Source organism: Leucoraja erinacea, chromosome 1 (assembly GCF_028641065.1).
Source record: "Leucoraja erinacea ecotype New England chromosome 1, Leri_hhj_1, whole genome shotgun sequence".
Lineage (NCBI taxonomy): Eukaryota > Metazoa > Chordata > Chondrichthyes > Rajiformes > Rajidae > Leucoraja > Leucoraja erinaceus.
The window spans coordinates 16,360,130-16,377,324 of NC_073377.1; the positions used below are offsets into that span (position 1 = coordinate 16,360,130).

The 17,195-nt window shown below is 43.1% G+C and overlaps 1 protein-coding gene across 1 annotated transcript in view; it reads right to left on the reverse strand.

The window, feature by feature from the left end:
• The window catches only part of skor2 (SKI family transcriptional corepressor 2), an 85,613-nt gene that overhangs the window by 54,383 nt on the left and 14,035 nt on the right, over positions 1–17,195 (reverse strand). Inside the window, exon 2 of the mRNA XM_055658129.1 lies at positions 1,527–1,644. The gene's annotated coding sequence lies outside the window, so the exon portion shown is untranslated. The remainder of the gene's footprint in view (positions 1–1,526; positions 1,645–17,195) is intronic.

The window sequence follows — 17,195 nt, forward strand, 5'->3', positions numbered from 1 at the left end:
TCCAATATATTTTGAGCTGCATCTTTTAGTGAGAATATATAAAATATTCATGGAGAGATGTTTTACTGGAGAACGTTATATCTGTGAGTGAGTCTCCACGGCTAATATCCTGGGTTTCATGGCCATTCACAAACTTCAATGTTTTGGCTAAAAGTGGCGCAGCTGTAGAGCGATACAGTTCCAGAGACCCGGGTTCGATCCTGACTACGGGTGCTGTCCGATTCAATTATATTTTTTATATATCATTTTAACATGACCTAGGTATCGTGAAGCGCTTTGTTTTGCATACAACCGGTAAAATCACATAGCAGACAAACCTAGGCTGTGCACAAGTCGCCACACTTTTGGCACCGAGAAAGTTACAGAATTTGTACGTTTCCGGGTGCTCCAATTTACATCCACACTCCAAAGGCGTGCGGGTTTGTAGTCTGAAGAAGGGTCTCGACCCGAAACATTGGTTGGCTACCAGTGACTATTGGAGTTCCGCAAGGGCCGCCACTCTTCACGTTGCATATTAATGATTTGGACGAGGGGATTGAAGGCTTTGTGGCAACGTTTGCGGATGATACGGAAATAGGTGGAGGGGCAGGTAGTGGAGAGCAAGCAGGGACTCTGCAGGAGCACCAGGGCAGGTTGGGAGAGTGGGCAGAGAAGATGCAGATGGGATATGGTGTAGCAAAGTGTGGAGTCATGCATTTTGGAAGTAAGAAAGGTGGTGTTGACTATTTCCTAACTGGGATGAGAATCCAGAAATCGGAGATGCAAGGAGACATGGGAGTGCTGTTGCAGGATTCCCAAAATGTTAAATTGCTAGTCTAATCAGTAGTAAATAAAGCAAATTCAATGCTTGAATACAGAAACAGGGATGTAATGTTCTTCTTCTTCTTGTGAATTAAACATAAACCAAAGGAATAGTTAGATCTCAAGCAGGGTGTTCAGCAGCCAGGTTGTTGTTGCTACGTTAATGTAATGTTGAGGCTCTATAAGGCGCTGGTAAAGGCCGCATTTGGAATATTGTGAGCAATTTTGGGCACCATTTCTGAGGATGGATGTGCTGGCTCTGGAGAGGGACCAGAGGGGGTTTACAAGAAAGATCCCAGGAATTCGTAGGTTAACCTATGATGAGCGTTTGTCGGCACTTGGCCTGTACTTGCTGGAGTTTAGAAGAATGAGGATTCCTTCTCCCCAGAGATGCTGCCTGTCCTGCTGAGGTACTCCAGCATTTTGTGTCTATCTTGGGTCTGTAGGTTAATTGGCTTCTGTAAATTGTCCCTAGTGCGTAGGATAGGACTAGTGTAGCGGTGATCACTGGGTCAGTGTGGACTCGGTGGGTTAAAGGGCCTGTTTCTGCTGTAGCTCTGAAGCAAATAAACTAAAGAACAAAGCCACCAAGCTAAGTGTTCTGTAGCCCCTCATTGTGTAAGGAAACTTAATACATGCAAGTCACAAGCATATTCTCTACTCACTTGCATTTGGCTCCAAAGACACACAAGATGTTTAATGCATTCTAGAACAAAGTAACCTACCAATGTTGTCTTAACCATTCACTCCCATAATAGTTAGTGCACTGTTTCCGCAATGTGCATACTCAACGTGATGCAGTGAAGGATCACCTTCAGACTTCTTTTGTAGTGCCTCCCTGACCTGAAACAAAATAAGCCTTTATTTATTTATTTGTCTGTTCATTTATTTATTTATTTATTTATTTATTTATTTAATTTATCTTTTTGATTTATTTTCGTTAGAAGTAAGTACAACACTGTGGTACCTCAGTACCTAATACTTGTTGACATATTACATTTCATATACAACTTCTTATTTTTTAATTTAATAGTAAAACAGGAATAAGGAAGAAAAGAGTAGAAAAGAAAAGATTGACATAAGTGGTGCGTGAGATAGAAAGATAGTCCAAAAGAAGGAAGAAGAAAGAAGAAGAAGTAGTAGAAGGACAAAGAGTCGAAAAAGAGAAAATAAAAATAAAAGAAGAAAAGGAAAAAGGAGATTGAAAGCGATATACCTATTTTATGTTGCAGGCCACTCACCATCTGATTCCAAAACATTTTATTTCTATGGTTGTGTTGCACCACATGCTTATAAGAAATCGATAAAAGGAGACCAAATCAATAAGAATTGGCCTGCTTTACCTGCTATAAAATTTTTTAAAACCTTCCGCTGAAAGTACAAGATATGGAATGAAGATGCTGAGAACACTCAGCAAGTCAGGCAGCATCCATGGGAAGAGGAAGAGTTAGCCCTCACCTTGTTTCCCCATTCACAGACATTGCCTGACAAGCTGAGTTTTTCCAGCATTTTCTGCTTTTATTACCTTCGAAGGAGTGCATGTTGAGAGCAGTAGATACGATGCCAATGAAACAATTGTGGGCAATTGGATATTCCATCCTCAGTGGTACCACTGAGCCCAACACAAAAATGCACCAAGGACATCTTCAACTATGGTTAGTACTGGAAATGATGAATGCATGACCTTGTCATAACAAAATCAAGTTTCAGCTCATTTGATTCACACCATGTGATATCAAGAACGTAAAAGTTATGAAGCCAGAGGAGATCATGGCTATTATTGAAGACATACTCCAGAACAAATGCATCTCTATCCAAGCCATTCCTGTAAAATCTATCTGATAATCTAACAAATTGCCCCACATTTGTCCTGTCCCACAAAACGCAGGACAAAGCTAATCTGTCCAATTAGTTCATCGTCATTGTAGTATTCTATCACTAGCAGAATGGTGAACATGTTGATTACGATGCAATCAAACAGTAAGAGTCACCTGTAACCTGTCCATGGTAGGGAGTGGGGTGGGTGGGATGGGAAGATGTGAGTACTGGAGCTGACAGAAATGTTGGAGAATTATGTATTGGAAGCAAAGGCTGGTGGAGTGAACGGTGAGGACCAGCAGAACTCTGTCCTTGTTCCATCTGAGGGGGAAGGGGAGTGAGAGCAGAACTACAGGACACAGAGGAGATGCGGGTGAGGGATCTAACTATGCCAGCAGGAGGATACCACATATCTCACTACCAGTCACATCTTCCTCTCTCTATCCCATTCTGCCTTCCGCAAAGACCGCTCCCTCCGCAACTCCTTGGTTCACTCATCTCTTGCCATCCAAACCATCCCCTCCCCAGGTACATTCCCCTGCAACCGCAGGAGATGCAACACCTGCCCCTGTACCTCCTCCCTCACCTCCATCCATGAACCCCAGTGCACAGTCCATCCAGGTGAGACAGAGGTCCACGTGCACCTTCTCTAACTTCATCTACTGCTTCCAGTGTTCCTGACGTGGCCTCCTGTACATTGGCAAGACCAATATTATAAATCGGCCAAAAATAGACGCAAAATTCCCCACAGTGGAGTGAAGAAAATCTGATTTGTAATGAATGAGGAGAATATTTGTAATGAAATATTGTGGTCAGAATCTAGGCGCACTTTTCTGTGCAGAGGGTTGAGGAAGGGTTCCTACCCGAAACCTCACCCATCCTATTTCTCCAGAGATGCTACCTGATCCGCTGAGTTATTCCAGCATTTTGTAACCACTTTGGGGTTACTTTCAAGCCTGGAGCTGACAGTTTTAACTGAACTGCAATTGAACACCACAACACAACCAACTTGCTGATTGACCCAGATTTCCTCTAAGCTGGACGGAGAAGTTGATTAAGATTCTGTGGTGTACTCCGAGCTTTCTACCTGACTGCTCTGCTCCGCCATGCCTATCCTCTGCCTTCTACTCCGAAACACTTGGCTATTCTTTGATCTGCTCTCCTGGGGTCAAGCTGTCCAACAAATGTTCCGACATGGGACCCGGCAGGGTCTGGGATAAAGGAATTACTTCATGAAGCACCAGAGCCAAGTCCCTTCCTTCAGGATTTTAGCACTTTATTTATTTATGTATTTATTTATTTATTTATTTATTTTATTTTATTTATTCCGAACAAGTAAAGACATTAAAGACATTAATAGTAGCAAAATCGAAATTATCAAACAATTGGACATTACAATCAATATTTACAAGCAATGAAAAGAACAAAAAGCAAATTTCCAATGTCCAACTCTGTGTCTGTACAAGCTCGAAAAGGAGTGAGAAGAAGAATAACTTATTAAATCTCACCCCTTTTCCCCAACACTTCTACCATATTTAAAAATCAATCAATTAATAATAATAATACTACCCCAGGCAATTTCCCATAATACCTACAGACATATATATACATACAACTATTATACACATACAAACTTCATATATGAAGTAACCAAACATAAGTAAACAATTGTAAAGCAATAGACAAACATTAACCCCCACTTGTCAACCATCCCCTCCATCCCGGTACCCCTTGAAAATTATTTTTTTATATATCATTTTAAAATGATTCATGTTTGTACATACAATTTGAATTAGGCAATCAGTGACAACCTTAAAAGGCAAGTACATTTCTGGCGAGTAATACTGATATCGTGGGCTGTATTTTCTATTCAAAGCCTGGTTCTTATACTTAATAAATCAGTTCCAGCTGAAAATTCCATGGAAAATACAAGTCCAAAGAATGACGACTTTGAATTCAGAATTGTGCGACATGGTGGCGCAGCGGTAGAGTTGCTGCCTTACAGCTCCAGAGACCCCGGTTGGATTCTGAATACAGGCGTTGTCTGTATGGGTGTTTGTATGTTCTCCCCGTGGCCACGTGGGTTTTCTCCGGGTGCTCCGGTTTCCTTCTACGTTCCAAAGACACACAGGCTTGTGGGTTGAAGGAAGACACAAAGTGTTGGAGTAACTCAGCAGGACAGACAGCATCTCTGGAGAGTGTCTACCTTCTGCAGTTCTTTCCTACAGAGGTTTGTAGGTTAATTGTCATAGGAAAAATTTGTAAATTGTCCCTCAGATAATGCTCGTGTACGGGGGATCGCTGGTCGGCACAGACACAGTGGGCCGAAGGGACTGTTTCTGCACTGTATCTCTAAAATAAACAAAATTAAATGAGAAGATGTGTTGTTCTCACAACACACTGTAAAAGGTGAAGCAACTGAAGAGTTGGAGCAAAAAATAAATCAACTGTTTATACGAGAGGGCAGCAGAACATACTGTAGCTAACTACTGGAGAGTTCATGGTAGATACTGGAAATGTGTCAAGAACTCACATATGGTATTTTATTTGTCACAGTGAAATTCATTTTTGTGTACAGTTCAGTATAAGCACTTAGATACATATTAGATCAGGATCTCAGATAGAGTACAAGTATTTAGTAGCAGTACAGTGAGACAGTATACAGAATCTGAAGAAGGGTTTCGGCCCGAAACGTTGCCTATTTCCTTCGCTCCATAGATGCTGCTGCACCCGCTGAGTTTCGCCAGCATTTTTGTGTACCTTTGATTTTCCAGCATCTGCAGTTCCTTCTTAAACAGTATACAGAGTCATCAGTTTGGCGCCATTTTCAAGTCCCAGTTGTTGTAAGTGCAGGGATCTTGATCTGAACATGAATGTTTGTTGTCCTGTTGGCGTTGCAGGTTCGGCCTGGCCAAGAGTAGCCATTGGTGTCCTCCACCGCTGCTCCACTGCAATGCTGTGGGCCCCATGCAATCCATGCGCTCGGCCACGTGGAGCTGCGCCCGATCCAACTGAGCCGCAGGCAGCTGCAAGGCCTCCAGCGGCCTACTCCTCCGTCGAGGCACCGCGCTCCTTTGGGTCCTCGATCCGTGGCGGGTGAGCTGGGCCCTCTGCGTGGGTTTCAGTCCCCAGCACAGGTCATCTATCACTTCCCAGAAATGAGGTGATTCCATAATGGAATAATCATAATTCCATGATTTGCAGAATTAATGGACCTTCCTGATGCTGTTTAGTTTAGAGATACAGCGCTGAAACAGGCCCTTCAGCCCATCATGTGTGTGCCTACCAGCGATCCCCGCACACTAGGTTTCAGACGTACGAATGTTGTGTAAAATGTATCATAACTATTAAACACTCGATGCTTCTTGAGTCAAAGAAGAAATAACGGTCCTCTGCAGGATTTTAACTTGTATATTGGTCTTGATACAGGTCCACCAATCATTTTACAGCAACTGGTGGTCCAGCCCCCCTTTAATCCATACACAATTCCCCCTCGGATGTTCCCCCAAAAATATGGCGCCTAGGCTGGGTGAGTGACCGATCTCAATCTCATCGGCTGGATGAATTTGCCGTCTGCGGCTGGTGCTCTGGAACGCCGGCCCAGCCGGAGCTGGCAGATCTGGTCCTATAGCCGACTTCCGCGGCCGAATTAGCGTGCTCGTATCTCGACCCCCCACCCCCAATGCCGTGACCTCTGTTGGCTGGGCAAAACGGATAATCCAGAAAGGCATTGCAACCTAGGATGCCGGATAATTGGCGGTAGACCTGTATGATGTTGTGCAGAGTTAAGTTACGGTGATTAATGTTACAGTGTGCAATGGCTATAAAATATTTGTAGCACTCAGTTCAAAGGTACACGAATGCAGTTACGCTATTTATTCTGTAAAGTTCATTTTTGGAAGAAACAATGTCTTTCACTGATGCTCCCTGACCCTTCACTCCACCACTTTGTGTCTTCAATGAATTTTTCAGCATCTTAGAAATGGTGTTGATGGTGCATAGAGGAAAGGAAAAATGGCGGTGAGCGGGCTGGGGACTTACCTCCCGTGCCCTCGTAGGTGTTTGGGATGCCCCATAATCGGCTGCGGGATGCCATGTGAGGCGAGGGACAGGGTGCTCGCAGGTCGATGTGTCTGGAGACAAGGTGTCAGTGGAGTGGGCTGCAGGAGGCCCAGCAGCAGCCTGGTGCTTGATCAGATTGGGTCGGGTGCCATTCCAAGTGGCCTCGCACGTGGATCAGATGTGTCCTGCAGTGGCATGGAGCAATGAAGGAGGGCATTGCCTACTTCGCTCGGCCAGGCCGACCCTGCACCTACAACCTGGTACCACTGACAGGATAATTTGCCTTTATGGACAATTAACACTCTAATATTTTTTTAACAACTATGAACTTGAAGTGTACTAGGGGCCCTGCTGTCTCATGCAGCTTCAGGCCTGGCTCACTGCTGCAAGGAAATATAGACTGTTCGATAGACCTTTCGTAACTTTGTAGGTGGCAGAAACGTGGCGACTCTATGTGTACCACCTAGGTGAGTTCTGCTAAACCATTTTACCGGATAGTATGCAAAAACAAAGAATTTCTCTGCACAAGTGACTATAAAAATGGGACATTGGACATGAAGGTGCCAGAATTGTGGCAACTCTTGCGTAATGCCTTAGTGTCATCTATTCCTTCACTCGTGATTGTGCCTATGTCTAGTAAGAGTTTTACTGAACTACATGCAAGAAAGGAATTTCACTGTATCTATGTACACATGATAATCAAACACCATTGAATCCTTATGCTGCATCATTTCTGAACCATATCATCCTCAACAACATCCAATACTCCAACTGTGTTCTAAGGTTCTACATAAACTTACAACAACCTTTAAAATCCAGTAAGTGGCAATGTTAGTGGCCAAGACACATTTCTATTTTTGGACCGCTGGTAGTTAATAAACTAACCAAACTAATTATTACTCTCGGAGATAAATGCATAAAAAGCTTGAAGTGCTTAGCAGAATGGACAGCAATGGCAGAAAGACAAACCGAGTTAACCAGTCAGGCTGGAGACCATTTTTTCCACAGATGCAGTCTGACCTACTGAGAGTTTCCAGCGTTTTTTCCCTTTTATTTCAGGTTCAGTTTTAAATTCAGTTTTTAAACATACCATTTAATAGTCTAATTGATCTCCCTGCCAACTTTATAGAGTGGTGAGTGTGTTGACTTTGATCTCTTACGCCTACGGTCTCCATGGATTTATAAGGTGGATTTTTAGTGTGTCAGGTGGAAATGTTAATTTGCATACACCTCAATTTGCTGATATTAGCAAATCTTGTTCTGATTCAGGATTTGCTCGCTAATTTGGCAGCTTCCCAGGAACAGCCCGAAGCACCTAGACTCATAATATTTAAGTAGAACAAATTACCAATTAAAAATGCAAGTCCTGGAAAGACAACTCCTTGGGGTTTGGACTGAATGGCAGAAGCTGAGGTTGGATGTGACTCGTGGATCACACAGTGGTTGCCCCATTTTAAGTTGCCCTAGAAATAAAAGGGAGAGGAATCCATTCCCAACTCTTCACTCTCGATGTCATCGACCCTCAGATGAGACAGTTTCTTCCCAGCTGATATCAGGCAACTGAACCATTCTATTAACAACTAGAGAGCAGTCCTGAGCAACCATCTATCTCATTGGAGGCCCTCGGACTATCTTTAATAAGACCTTTTGAGGACTTTACCTTGCACTGAACTGTTATCCCCTTTATCATGTATCTGTACACTGTGGATGGCTTAGAAACATAGAAACCTAGAAAATAGTTGCAGGAGTACGCCATTCAGCCCTTCGAGCCTGCACCGCCATTCAATATGATCATGGCTGATCATCCAACTCAGTATCCTGTACCTGCCTTCTCTCCATACCCCCTGATCCCTTTAGCCATAACGGCCACATCTAACTCCCTCTTAAATATAGCCAATGAACTGGCCTCAACTACCTACTGTGGCAGAGAATTCCAGAGATTCACCACTCTCTCTGTGAAAAATGTTTTTCTCATCTCGGTCCTAAAAGATTTCCCCCTTATCCTTAAACTGTGATCTCTTGTTCTGGACTTCCCAACATCGGGAACAATCTTCCTGCATCTAGCCTGTCCAACCCCTTAAGAATTTTGTAAGTTTCTATAAGATCCCCCCTCAATCTTCTAAATTCTAGCGCGTACAAGCCAAGTCTATCCAGTCTTTCTTCATATGAAAGTCCTGACATCCCAGGGATCGGTCTGGTGAACCTTCTCTGCACTCCCTCTATGGCAAGAATGTATTTCCTCAGATTAGGAGACCTAATGCAATATTAGGCTTGATTGTTAACATGTATAACCTTTCCAATGACTGGTTAGCATGCAACAAAATAGTGTTTCACTGTACCTCAGAGCATGTGACAATAAACAAAACTAAACTAAACTGTTAACAAATAGATTAATGTAGTTTAGTTTACTGATTCCCTATCCTATGATGCCGTGGAAATTGTTTAACCTCAAATTGAATCATAAGATCATAAGATCAAAATACATAGGAGCAGAATTAGGCCATTCAGGACCATCGTGTCTGCTCTGCCGTTCGATCAAGGCTGATTTACTTTTCCTCTCAACCTCATTCTGCCTTCATCCATAACCTTTGATGCCCTTACTAATCAAAAACCTATAAATCTCTGCTTGACAAATACCCAATGTCTTGGCCTCCACCGCCATCTGTGGCAATGAATTTCACAGATTCGCCACGTTCCTGCAAAATAAATTCCTCCTCATCTCCATTCTACAGGTACGCCCTTTTATTCTGAGGCTGTGCCTTCTGGTCCTAGACTCTCCCAGTCATCGATGAAAGCAAAGGTGGAATTGGCACTTCAGATGTTATGGGCGTTACCTTTCCACGGAGCATTATGTTTGGAAACTAGAGGAGGTAGTTGTCATGTGGCAAACTAAATATATTGCAAGCCTTGCAATCTGTCATGCAGCCAGTACAATTATCCTGCATCTACAACATTGGCTTTAAATATGCCATTAAATTTGCCTACACGTTAATGGTTTCCTCAGGTATAAATATTTAATTTCATCTTTGATAGCTATATATTGACATGAATCACATACTGCTGAAACTTAAATGAAGGAAATCCTATACATTACTGTAAAACTTACTGGACACTTATACAATCACTTGCTGATGTACAAGGTTACACCAACCTTGCACCATAGTTGTTCTCAGGAGGGCTTTTCCAACATCGTTACTGATGTTAAATACACAATGCTGTCAAATATTGGAGCACAAATAACTGCAGATACTGGAAATCCGAGACCAAGAGAGAAAATGCTGGAGGCATTCAGCAGGTCAAGCATCACTGACGGAAAAGGAAACAGAGTCGATGTTTCAGGCCACGTTCTCATCATCAGAACTCCAAGAATCTGCGCATTTGCGTTGCTGAGGGAGACGGTGGAGATATCTGTGACAGATAGGGTGCAAGCTGCCGCTGCCAAGATCATAGAAACATAGAAAATAGGTGCAGGAGGTTATTCCGCCCTTCGAGCCAGCACTGCCATTCATTGTGATCATGGTTGATCGTCCCCTATCAATAACCCGTGCCTGCCTTCTCCCCATATCCCCTGACTCCACTAGCCCCTAGAGCTCTATCTAACTCTCTCTTAAATCCATCCAGTGATTTGGCCTCCACTGCCCTCTGTGGCAGAGAATTCCATAAATTCACAACTCTCTGGGTTTTTTCTCACCTCCCAACTAAGTTGATACGATTGTAAGTGATAGGAGCAGAATTAGACCTTTCGTCCCATCAAGAATTCACTGGAGTTTAGAAGGATGAGGGGGTATCTAAACATATAAAATTATAAAAGGACTGGACAAGCTAGATGCAGGAAAAATGTTCCCAACGTTGGGTGAGTCCAGAACCAGGGGCCACAGTCTTAGAATAAAGGGGAGGCCATTTAAGACAGAGCTGAGAAAAAAAGTTTTCACCCAGAGAGTTGTGAATTTATGGAATTCCCTGCCACAGAGGGCAGTGGAGGCCAAGTCACTGGATGGATTTAAGAGAGAGTTAGATAGAGCTCTAGGGATTAGTGGAATCAAGGGATATGGGGAGAAGGCAGGCACGGGTTATTGATAGGGGACGATCAGCCATGATCACAATGAATGGCGGTGCTGGCTCAAAGGGCCGAATGGCCTCCTCCTGCACCTATTTTCTATGTTTCTATGTATCTATGTCATTTCCACCATTCAATCATGACTGATCTACCTTTATATCTGAACCCCATTCTCCTGCCTTCTCCTCATAACCCCTGACACCCATACTAATCAAGAATCTATCAATCTCTGCCTTAAAAATATCCATCAACTTGGCCTCCACAGTCTTCTGTAGCAATGAATTCCACAGATTCGCCACCTCCTAACTCAAGAAATTCCACCTCATCTCCTTCCTCAAGGTACATCCTTTTATTCTAAGGCTATGGCCTCTATTTCTAGGCTCTCTCACTAGTGGGAACATCTTCTCCACATCCACTACTTTAAATGCCAGTGGGTCAAAATAAAACATGAGGAAAATAAACTAACTGAAACAGAAGATGCAGGCACATTTGTGGGAGGAATTGCACCAAATGATTAATTGCCAGAGAAACACAAGCAAGGTGCAGAGGAAAGTTTTACAGATGTTGATCAAACTGGACTCATTGCCCCATATGATGCCCAAATGCAACTACCTGTATTTACATAGATCAGAAATACCATACATACTGTAAATATAGTCAAACTCAAGCACATAGATAGAGCAATGGGGAAGATACAGAGTGCAGAACATAGTTCTCAGCATTGTAGCTCATCAGTTCCATAGTCAAGTCCATTGTCCATAATGGGGTCGAGGTGAATTGGACAGTACCCTAGCTAATGGAAGGACCATTCAGAAACCTGCTAACAGAGGAGAAGAAGCTTTTCCTGAGTCTGGTAGTGCAAGGTTTCATACTTCTGTATCTTCTGCCAGAATGGAGCAGGGGAAGAAGGAAGGAATAACCTGTGAGCAGAATTAGGCCTTTCAACCCAAAGAGGCTGAATTAGGCCAAATTCAGCCATTCAATTGTGGCCAATCAAATTTTCCCTCTCAATCCCATTCTCCTGCCTTCTGCGTGTAACCTTTGACCCTTCCTAATCAAAAACTTATCATTCCCCGCCTTAAAAATACCCAATAAATTGGCCTCCACAGCTGTCCATGGCAATGAATTCCACAGATTCACCGCCCTCTAACTAAATAAATTCCTCCTCATCTCCATTTTGAAGACTTGGCCTTTTATTCTGAGGTTGGGGCCTTTGGATGTAGATTCTGCCATTACTGGAAACACATTTTTCACTTCTACTCTATCTGGGCCTATCATTATCTGGTATGTTTCAGACAGATACTCTCCCCCCCCATCCATCTAAACTCCAGCGAGTACAGTCCCAGAGCCTTCAAACGATTCCCATTCAATATGTGCATCTATAATCTGTCCAGAATATGTTTAGTTTAGAGATGCCGCATGGAAACAGGCTCTTGTCCCACTGAGTCCACATTGACCATCGATCATGCTTTCACACTAGTTGTATGTTATTCCACATTCACACCCACTCCGTAAATCTTTGGAGCAATTTTACCGTGGCCAATTAACCTACAAATCCTACACACCTTTGGGATGTGGCAGTAAATTTGAGCTGCCTGAAAAAAATCCATGATCACAGGGAAACCTGCAAACTCCACATAGATTGTACACAAGGTTAGGATCAAACCTGGGTCTCTGGCAGTTTGAACCAGCAGTTCAACCAGCTGCTCTGATTTTTAATTTCTTTGGAGATGATTTGTTAATCATTTGTTTTGTTCTTTGTATACTAAATGTCTTTCTTGTGTATTTTGTTCTTGTTTATTTCAGGAGGAATATAAGTTTACAACTCCATTGATTTCCTGTTAACTTTTACTTCGTTTTTAATTCTTTTCCTATTTATCTTCCCCAAATTCCCCAATTTCCTCATTTTAAAACTAGCTCCAGACCACTATCCCCATGAAGTCAAGACTTTAATTGTGCCCTCTTGCACAATTGTTTCAAAAGTTACTACATTAGACAAAATGTTAAGAGTTCCAGTTTGAAGATGACTTTGACAAAGTTCACTAATGTACCTGGATGTATTCAAGAGAGAGTTAGAAAAAGCTCTTAGGGCAAACAGAATCAGGGGATATGGGTAGAAAGCAGGAACGGGGTACTGAATTTGGATGATCAGCCATGATCATATTGAAAGGCGGTGCTGGCGCGAAGGGCCGAATGGCCTACTCCTGCAGCTATTATCTATGTTACTATGGATTACTTCATCAATTTCATGGGAATGTAATGTCTGCAACCCATGAGAAGACTCAAGGAGTAATGCATAAGCCCACTGCAGTTAACCTTACGAATTGTCCATTTATAATACGTTGGGCATAAGCCTAAAAGGCTAGCTGAAAGGTTAAGTGTTATATAATGCAGGGGAAGTTCTTCTCATGATTGTACAAAATCATGAGCGGAATAGATAGGGTAGATGCACATTGTCTCTTGCCCAGAGTAGGGGAATCGAGGACCAGAGGACATAGGTTCAAGGTGAAGGGGAAAAGATTTAATAGGAATCTGAGGGGTAACTTTTTCACACAAAGGGTGGTGGGTGTATGGAACAAACTGCTAGTGGAGGTAGATGAGGCTGGGACTATCCCAACGTTTAAGAAACAGTTAGACAGGTAGATGGATAGGACAGGTTTGGAGGAATATGGACCGAGTGTAGGCAGGTGGGACTAGTGTAGCTGGCACATGTTGGCCGGTATGGATGGGCAAGTTGGGCCGAAGGGCCTGTTTCCATACTGTATCCCTCACTGTATGACTCTATGATTCTATGACATCTGCCTCAGTTTAACTTTCTGTCATTCACTCTTTCTCTCTCTCTTCCCCGTCACCATGAATGATCCCAAGCCTGGAATATTTAACCCCCTTGATAAGACATTACTCATTCTGGGTTGCAGAAAATAATTGCAAAGAGGTTGGTACGATTTACAAGACAGAAGAAAGGAAGAAAATGCAACATATAATTATGTTCTGAATGTGCTTTACATGGTCTTACCAAGAGTTACCGTTTGGATGGAATGATTGCAAGTGTCCTCGCACATTAACCTTCCCGATCCTAGATTCTCGTTATAAACATCTGACTTCGAAAAAAAAAAAAAATCAGCAAGAGCCTGCCAGTGCCTGCCACTCTTGAAGAGAATACTCCTGGGGAAAGTAATGACTCTTGTGGAATCCCATGAATTTAAAACATGGATAATTGGAATTCTTCCAAATGACAAGAGGGATCCAGGATAATTACCCATGCTTTGCAATTACGGGATTTAATGGCTTTTTTCTCCCTCAACATGTTCTAACATCTTACATACCTGAACGTTGTTAGCTTCGAACGGGTTAATACACAGCTCATAAAAATCTGCAGGTCTGTAATCAAATTGATCAAGAGATGAGGCATTGCGAGGAAAAGGGTTGACTTGGAAGAACAATGCAAATAAGCTATTAAACAAGACTGAAGGGAAAGAGATTATTACAGGAAGGAGAGAACGGAGTTCCAGCCTCTGGCCATGACAAGCATATATAACAATTATATGGAATTATATTAATCAGTTAACACTGATGCGATCTCAGAGGCACAGAATAGCAGTGAGGTTGTCAGTGTTTGGAGTTGAGATGGACAAATTCTGCTTTTGTTTGTTATCCTCTCTGCTTCTCAGGGTGATGTGAACCCTCATCTTGTTACCACAACAAGTTTCCTGCATCAGCCTCCACTGAATGGAAGCATAACACATCCAACGAAGGGGGCAACACAAGAGTACACTTTATTTTCATCATTATTCACACATGCAGGCACTTTCCAGCAGGGGCCACTGGGTTGCAGTCAGTGCTGTGAACCTTTTAACAATCCTTGGGATTACTGACACTCTTGCTAATGCAAATTAATTCAGCACAGGAGTGATCATGGTTTTATTGATAAATGTGGCTCACTGATTACTGACTGGTACATATCACTTCGCAGCTATTTTTGGGCTGCAGTGAAAGCTTGGGACTTTTATAATTATAGAGCTGGGACAGTTAGATTTACCCTCCTTGATTCAGGAAGTAGAAGTGACGTCCAGTCTCACACTGACTGGAACGGCCACACATTCAACCTGCTATTGAGTTAGCAGATCCCAAGCTAGGTGGCAGTACATTTGTCCTCTCATTGTCTTGGGGGAAATTGTTATAGTCCCATTACCAGTTATCATCCTTTGCTTTATCAGAGTATGGGGTGTATGCGGAGTTCCCTTTTAAATGCCCATCGTGCTTGAATGACTTGTCTTTACTGCTACTTAAATGTGGTACACATGTAAGCAATGTGTATTAGGGCAGCTCGATGATGGAGGATGGAGTGATTCAAGTTCTGGAGAGGAGGTGACACTGGTTGAGCAAAGTTAACATTATCCTGGACATTATCCCCACTGTAGCACAGAGCTCATTGGAGGCAAGGTGCAGGTGGTGTGATAAGAAAAGTTGGGAAAAGATTTGAAGATTAGTCTCCTAAATAGAGTCCGCTCCAAACAGTTTCCACACTGGAAGGAAGCAAATGTAACCTCACATCTTAAGAAGAAAGAGGTCAGCAAGAAAGCAGGTGCTGACAGACCAGATCCTGACATCAGCAGTAAGGAAAATGCAGGAATTTATTAAGAAAATGGTCAAAAAGGGCACTAGGAAAATAACAAAAGGCTTGGGCAAAGCATCTTGAAGCAACATCTTCAGAGGCTGTCTTGAACATGAATCATGAGGAGTATAAGAGTAGAGATGTATATAGTTCTGGTGCGACTGTACGTGGAATATTGGGCAGAGACCTGCAACAGACGCAGTGCAATGGCGATTCCCAGATTAGTTCCTGGCATGGATTTCACCTTTGAGGAGAGATTAAACAGACTGGGATATACTCCATGGAATTAAGATTGAGGAGGGATCTCATTGAAAATATAAAACTCTAGGTTGGTGAGGGCTAGATAATCACTGAGTTAGGGCATCTTGTAAGCTTATTGATTGGCGTCATAGACCTCAGAAGCCAATGGCCTCCTCCTACTTCAATATCTCAGGTTCTTAGAAGCTGCTTTTTAAGGCGGAGATTGTCAGATTCTTGATTAGTAAGTGTGTCAGGGGTTATGGGGTGATGGCAGGAGAATGGGGTTAAGAGGGAAATATAGATCAGCCATGATTGAATGGCAGAGTAGGCTTGATGGGCCGAATGGCCCAATTCTGTTCCTAGAACTTATGAACTTATGCTGATTAAAGTCAGAGCTCGCATGCTAATAAGCAGCAGATGGAGATGAATTTTTGGGGACAAGATTCTCCACTGACACCTGGGAACCCATGGTCCATGAGAAGGCGCATTCTCCAAGGTGCTGAGAATCTTGGGTCCACATGTCAGGAGTGGTAAGATGCTCAAAGATAATGCTCAAAGAGAAGACACCTTCTGTACTACTCACCGATCTGCCACCTCACACTCCTCCTGCCCTACTATATCATAGTCTGAGGCTGATACTTAGAACTCCACTTTGATTACAGCTCCCCCTTCAACACCATAATTACAATCAAGTGTAACTCCAAACTCCTGGACCTTGGACTCAGCACCCACCTCTTCAACTGGATCCTTGACTTCCTGACCACAATCAGTAAGGATAGGTAAGAAACATCCTCCACAATAACTATCGACACTTGTGCCCTGCAAGGCTGCGTTCTCAGTCCCCTACTGTACATTCAATTCACAGCCAGACTCTGCTCTAACTCCATATACAAGTTTGTCACATTACTCCAACGTACTGGGCCAGATCTCAAAGAATGACAAAAAGAGGAGACAGAGAGCCTAACAACATGGTGTTAGACAATAACCTCTCCTTCAGTGTCTGCAAAACGATTTAGCTGCTCATCAACTCCAGGAAGCGGGGTGGAGTAACCAGTTCTGTCGGCATGAACGGTGCTGCAATGTAGATGGTCAAAAGCTTCACATTCCCAGGTGTAAATATGACCAACAACTTGACTTGGTCAAGGGGGATACAGAGGGCGAGGGAGAGACAGAGACAGAGGGTGAGAGAGAGGCAGAGCGACAGAGGGTGAGAGAGGCCGAGGGTGAGTGAGGCAGAGGGGAGTGAGAGAGAGAGAGAGAGACAGAGAGAGATGGACAGTGAGAGAGACAAAGGGTGAGAAATAGAGAGGGTGAGAGAGAAGACAGAGGGTGAGAGAGACAGACAGAGAGGGGAGAGAGAGCAAGAGAGTGAGAGAGAAAGAGAGAGAGAGACAGAGAGAGAGAGAGAGAGATACAGACAGTGGATGATACAGACAGCCAGATTGAGAGAGATGGAACGAGAAGTGTGAATATTGGAATTTCCACTGAGCAGGAGCTGGACAAGTTGAGTTGCATTCCAATGAGCTGCAATGCTCATGAATTATATAAAATTGTATATTTGTTTAATCAGGTAGACAGAATCAACGCATCTGTAGCACTCAA